This window comes from Rhinopithecus bieti, unplaced genomic scaffold (assembly GCF_001698545.2).
Source record: "Rhinopithecus bieti isolate Rb0 unplaced genomic scaffold, ASM169854v2 scaffold_13225, whole genome shotgun sequence".
In the NCBI taxonomy this organism is placed as follows: domain Eukaryota; kingdom Metazoa; phylum Chordata; class Mammalia; order Primates; family Cercopithecidae; genus Rhinopithecus; species Rhinopithecus bieti.
Genome location: NW_016807895.1, coordinates 859,517 through 865,397, shown reverse-complemented (window position 1 = coordinate 865,397; position 5,881 = coordinate 859,517). Strand labels below are relative to the sequence as shown.

The window sequence follows — 5,881 nt, the reverse complement described above, 5'->3', positions numbered from 1 at the left end:
ATAAAATTGTTAAACTAGTTTATACTGCCCAGTAATATCAACTTTTTTTAAACAACAATTATTAATTTTTTAAAAATATCTATTCAAATATGACAATTTTTTTCTTTCACAAAACTTAAATATTCACAACAATGTGAGTTTGGAAAAGATAAAGAGAAAAAATGAAGAAAAGTGATCAAAAGACAACTCAAGCACAAAATAATCACAGCCTGTTAATAAGCCTGCCTAGCCCTGTGGCTGTTGCTAGAGCACCAGGCCCTCAGCCTCATAATCAGCAGTTCAAAATCTCCTCCAGTTTCAAGATGTCCAAGGGGAGATTTTGGTGACCTCAAAGAAGACCTGGTGAGAATACTTGAAATACACAGTCTTGAACCTATCACAGGAATGAAAAGTCAGCAGGCTGTTTAGCTGCCTGACCAAGTGGTGAAGCTCAGAGGTCTTGGAGCTACTGTAATATACCAGGGTGGGAGCTCAGTGTCTGAGCGTCTTCATGTAGTGGGCCTGGAGGAAGGAGCCAGCAGCTAGCTTGGAAGCTCTATCCAGATGTAGTCTTTTTTTTTTTTTTTTTTTTTTTTTTTTGAGACGGAGTCTCGCTCTGTCGCCCGGGCTGAAGTGCAGTGGCCGGTTCTCAGCTCACTGCAAGCTCCGCCTCCCGGGTTTACGCCATTCTCCCATCTCAGCCTCCGAGTAGCTGGGACTACAGGCGCCCGCCACCTCGCCTGGCTAGTTTTTTGTATTTTTTAGTAGAGACGGGGTTTCACTGTGTTAGCCAGGATGGTCTCGATCTCCTGACCTCGTGATCCGCCCGTCTCGGCCTCCCAAAGTGCTGGGATTACAGGCTTGAGCCACCGCGCCCGGCCATATCCAGATGTAGTCTTATTCCTACACAGTCATCTCACATATAAAGCGTGATAAGGTCAACGTCTTCATATTGACCTGGACACACCTAGCATATCTGAGCAAAAAATGGTAGGCAATGGGAAAGTTGATGTCAAATTAGAGGATTTGCAGGATACTGATTTCCATAGCAAGCATCTCATGTCACTGATAAATACCATCACAGAGGTACGGGAAATAATCCACACAAGATGGGCAGGGTTCTTCAAATTTGGCTGCCATCAAAAAGGCAGTGGGACCAAGGAGTTGTAACCTATCCTTCTTGCACACTACCTCCATGAAGTAGTGATCCACTGGCTTCACTACCAAGGACCAGGTCTCCTGGTTCATCTCAAAAGACATCTGTATCTTCCCCAACCAGTTCACAAGAATGGCCCTCATGACACTGCTGATGTCAATCTTCCTGTTTATGTGTTTTGTACGTAAAAACTTTTCCTTTTTCTGATTCATGTAACCAAAGATTTCCTTGGTATATATTGAGTTAAAAAATGGATCACTACAGTCCTTGTCAATATCTTCCAGAGGAGTCACCTCCTTCAATATTCTCTTGACCTTGCGTGAGTGAGGTTTATTGGAAGCACATCCACATGCACTGAACTTGGTGCATTTGAATTTCCCATGCTGGACATGGTGGCAGTGCTGTACTTGCCTATTCTTGATTCAGGGGCAGTGCTAGACACATATGGCTGATCCCAACTTGGGGGATCAAGAATGTTTTGAGAAAGGTGTCTTCCTTGCAGGTAGGACTCTTATGTAGACCAAAGGCTCTTTGAAGGACAACTCTGTCTCAGTGGTACGTTTCTTTTTCTTTTCTTTTCTTTTTTTTTTTCTTTTAGACTAAGTCTTGCTTTTGTAAAAAGTCCAGGCTGAAGTGCAGAGGCACGATATCGGCTCACTGCAACCTCTGCCTCCTGGGTTCAAGCAATTCTCCTGCCTCAGCCTCTTGATTAGCTGGGATTACAGGTGCCCCCCACCACACTTGGCTAATTTTTGTATTTTTAGTAGAGATGGGGTTTCACCATTTTGGCAAGGCTGGTCTCAAATTCCTGACCTCAGGTGATCCACCCGTCTTGGCCTCCCAAAGTGCTGGGATTACAGTCATGAGCCACTGCCTCCACCCTCAGAGGTGTGTTTCTTATTCAAAGCTATTATCACATTGAAGAAAAATTCCTCATTGAAGGTAGGCTTTTCCAGCAAAGCTAATGGCTCTTGTTTAATATGCATTATTACAATCACAAGTTAAAAATTTGAATTGTTTTAAACAACCTCATTAAAAAGTGGGCAAAGGACATGAACAGATGCTTTTCAAAGAAGACATATGTGCGGCCAACAAGCATATGAAGAAAAGCTCAACATCACTGATCATTAGAGAAATACAAATCAAAACCACAATGAGATACCATCTCACACCTGTCAAAATGACTATTTTTAAAAAGTCAAAAAATAACAGATGCTGGGGAGGTTGTGGGGAAAAAGGAATGCTCATAAACTGTTGGTGGGAGTTTAAATTAGTTCAACCATTGTGGAAAAGTGTGGTGATTCCTCAAAGTCCTAAAGGCAGAGATATCATTCGTCCCAGTAATCGTATTACTATACCTGAAAGAATATTAATCATTCTATTATAAAGACTCCTCTTTTATCACCTTATAATTTTCAAGAGGTTAGTATAATTCTTATACAAATATAAAATAAGTATGCATCAAATATTTTATTTAACTCTGTTAATGAGGGGAAAAGAAAATGCTATGATCAATTTAAGAAGTTCTTGAGAAATTGTATAAATATATCTCAAAAGCAAACAAGTATATAAATACAGACAGATATTTTACAAAAAGGGTTAGGCTAATATTGATTGGTTAGATACAAAAGTGGATATGTCTTAATGCTTTACAAAAGAATAAACCTTAGAGATTATCTGTTTCTGTGGACAGATTATTTGCATCTTCACCAGACAGATGTTTACAAGTTCAAGTATGGCCCTACAGAGTTTTAAAAGAGGTAGGTGTATTAGTCAGGGTTCTCTAGAGGGACAGAACTAATGGAATAGATATATGTGTATGTGTGAGTGCGTGTGTGTGTATATAGAGAGAGAAAGATAGTTTATTAAGTATTAATTCATATGATCACGAGGTTCCACCATTATCAACATCCCCCACCAGAGAGGTACACGTGTTACATTATATAATGATGGATGCACATTGTCAAATCATGACCACTCAAATCCATAGCTTGTTTTAAAGTTCACTGTAGGTATTACGTAATCTACAGGTTTGGACAAATGTATAACAGTATGTATTCATGTATACCGTAAAAAGTCTTTTCACATCCCTGAAGTCCGCCGTTCTCTGCTTTTCAATCCCTCCTAATGCCTCCCCCACACCATAGCAAACACTGACCTTTTTACAGTCTTGTACTCTTGTCTTTTCCAAAATATTGTATAGTTGGAGTTTCACAGTATGTAGCCTTTTCAGGTTGCCTTTTTACTCTTAGAAGTATGTATTCAAGCTTATTCCATGTCTTTGTGTGTGTGTGTCTTGATACCTGAATAATACTCCATTGATTAGATGTACCATAGTTTATTTATCCATTTATCTACTAAAGTCCATCTTGGTTGTTTCCAAGTTTTTGCAATTATGAGTAAAGCTGCTACAAAGGTTTTTGTGTGGACATGACTATTCAGTTTCTTTGGGTAAATGCACGGGAGCATGATTGGTAAACGTATGCTTGGTTTTATAAGAAACTGCTAATTGTTTTCCAAAATGGTTATACAACGATGTACTCCTGCCAGCCAGGGATGAGTGAGAGTTCCTGGTATTCTATCCACACCCCCTTCGGCATTTGGTGTTGTCAGTAGCTTCTCACTGTTCTCTTAATTTTCATTTCCCAGAAGATATTTGACGTGGAACGATTTTTCTATGTTTATTTACCATCTGTATAGTTTCATTAGTGATTTATCTCTTAAGGTCTTTGGCCCAGTTTGTATGTATTTATTTATTTAATTCATTTTTTTTGGAGACAGAGTCTCCCTGTCATCTGAGCTGGAGCCAGTGGCCTGATCTCAGCTCACTGAAACCTCCGCCTTCTGGGTCCAATGGATTCTCCTGCCTTGGCCTCCTGGAGTAGCTGGGATTACAGGTGCACACTGCCACACACGACTAGCTTTTTGTGTTTTAGTAGAGACAGGGTTTCACCATGTTGCCTAGGGTCGTCTCGAACTCTGTAGCTCAGGCATTTCGTCCATCTTGGCCTCCCAAAGTTCTGGGATTACACACTTGTGCCGACCTGGTCCGATTTTTAAATGAATCTTTCTTTTGTTATTATGTTTTAAGGGTTCTTTGTATATTTTGGACAATGGTCCTTTATTCATTGTATCTTTTGCGAACATTTTCTCCCAGTCCTGTGGCTTGTCTTCCCATTCTCTTCACATTGTCTTCTGTAGAGCAGAAGGGTTTAATTTTAATGAAGTCTGGCTTGTCAATTATTTATTTTATGTATTGTGCCTTTGGTATTATATTTAAAAAGTTATCATACACAAGGTCTTTTAGGTTCTCTCCTATGTTATCTTCTAGGAGTTTTATAGGTTTTCATGTTACATGTAAGCCAATAATCACATTTGTGTTAGTTTTTGTGAAGGGTGTAAGCTGTGTCTAGTTTTTTTTTTTTTTTTTTTTTTTTTAAGATTGGAAACTACATTGGTATTTCTTCATATCTGCCTAATTCGGACACAAAATTGTTGAGTTAATTAGTCAGTAGAGTTATAGCCAATCGTGTATATATTAAAACATATCACAACCTTTAATCTTTATTAGTAAATGAGAAATGTTAAAAACATGCAAAACTATTTGTTGAAACTGGCTAGACTGAGAACAATATTGATAACAATGAGTTATCATAAGAATGCTGATAAACTCTTAATTATATACACGAAAGTATCAAGTATTAATACTTAAGTAATTAAGTATGCTTAATTAATACTTCAGTAATTAAGTATACATACTTAATTATATACATTTTCTCATGAAGTCCATTTTTAATGTCTTGTCATTAAAATGGAATTCTCTAGTTTTGAATATATAGATTTCTCTTTTTTTAATTTGTTCTTTTCTCTTAGTTTCTTCTGTCAGCCTTGTAACTGTTAAGTCTTACTGTTCTGTCACTTGATGTTTACATAAATTCTCCTTTCAAAATTTTTTGTTAATAAAAGGCAATGCTTAGAAAGTAGATAAAAATTCTTAAAGTAACAATTACAATAGAATAAAAGCGTTTTGTTTGCTCTTAGGTGCTTGATGAACAAATAAATGGGACTTAGTTATCGCATATTTTAACAATTGTGTTCTATACTTCGAGTTTATGTGACAAATTTCTTGATTCCCAGGTATAGCATACAGTGATTATACATAAATACATGTAATTGTATTAGCAACTGAGTTTCTGATAGATTATTTCACATAGAAACAAAATGAAATCATGTTTATTTAAGGAACATTGAAATGTCAAAAAACTGCTAAAAAGCACTGTTGTATCATAATTCTATTTTGAAATGGATCATAAATTAATTACTCATTTACAAAAAATTAAAAGTTGTGAATTTATTCAGATAATATTTCAATTTAAAATATTAGATTTTTTTCCAGATAGGGATATATATATATAGAGAGAGAGAGAGAGAACGAGAGCAAGTAATTACAATTTGTTGAAAATAAACATTTTGCAATGTTATGTGAATGTAACATAGTTACGTAGTTAAAAATTCAAGTATTTGTAAAATGATTAGGGTCTTTTTTTATTTCCAAAATGAATGCTGCATATTTTAGGTTATTATTTGCTAATTCTCCATACTACAAAAATAATGGTGTTAATATCAAAGTAGGTTAAGTTGTAAATGAAATATAAGAATATTTTAACTTATTTAGAAAAAAAAGTTTTACAACTAAAGAAATGTTATCATTTTATAATTACAACAGCTTTATTAAAAAAAATAGGA

The 5,881-nt window shown here is 36.3% G+C and overlaps 1 pseudogene; it reads right to left on the bottom strand.

Annotated features, from left to right (window-relative positions):
* Positions 1 to 271: 271 nt before the first annotated feature.
* LOC108536970 (G2/mitotic-specific cyclin-B3-like) lies at positions 272 to 2,121 on the bottom strand (annotated as a pseudogene).
* Positions 2,122 to 5,881: the final 3,760 nt, after the last annotated feature.